An 879-nucleotide genomic window follows, 5' to 3' on the forward strand; every position below is an offset into this window, starting at 1 on the left:
CTCACTGCAGGGGCTAGCGATCTCTCCTTGCTCTACCCGCAGTCTCTCCTTACTAGGACCACTGCAACACAGACACCAATATGGAGGATGCTGCAAAATGGCAATTTATTGAAATTCAACAGTATCTTATATACCCTCCAGAGTCCACCTGTCAGAACCTTATTGGTGGGTATCAGTGCAAGCTGCCCAGCACCAGTCCTACCATTGGCCCTTCATTGTTACACTGTTCCATGGTGGCCATCTCCAGGTGGTGTCCGTCTTCTTGTTCCTTATCTTCATCCTTCAGCTCCTTCTTCCTCGCTTAATTTCTTCCTCAAGGCCAATGGACGTACTGTTCCAAGCACCTACCACAATGCTGAATAACTCCCACATGTGCTTATCATGAGACAGTCCAACTACCTGCACCGTGACAGCCCAAATCCCCGGTTAGTCGCCTAATAACAAACCCAACAGATCCAAAATGCCACTGCCGGGGTGGCAGCCAAAAGTTACTAGCACGTTCACATTCACCTGTCAGAATTCTTCTGCAATATCTGAGTTGGGTGCTTTAAGCCTATATTTGCAATCTGCTGCAGAAAAACCTGTGATAAATTACCAAAGCACTTTGAATACCCCAACTTTTGGAACCACTGCCTCCTCGTTCTGACTGGGCCCTGAGCGTACTGTGGCGGCCAGCAGGGGGCGCGGCGACCCGGTGGCGAGGCGAGCAGGGCAGGCGAGCAGGGCGCGGCGCGGCCGTTGGCGCGTTTCACACAGGGCAGGCGGGCGGCGGGCCGGGCCGCTAGGGGGGATGGATGGGTGGGTGTGGATGTGCCGAGCCGGATGGTCTTTTGGAGCAGCTGAGCAGGCTGAGAGAGGCGAGCGTCAAGCTGAGATGTG

The sequence above is a fragment of the Lagopus leucura genome, unplaced genomic scaffold (assembly GCF_019238085.1).
Source record: "Lagopus leucura isolate 7727_CA_CO unplaced genomic scaffold, USGS_WTPT01 Super-Scaffold_100009, whole genome shotgun sequence".
Taxonomy (NCBI): Eukaryota; Metazoa; Chordata; class Aves; order Galliformes; family Phasianidae; genus Lagopus; species Lagopus leucura.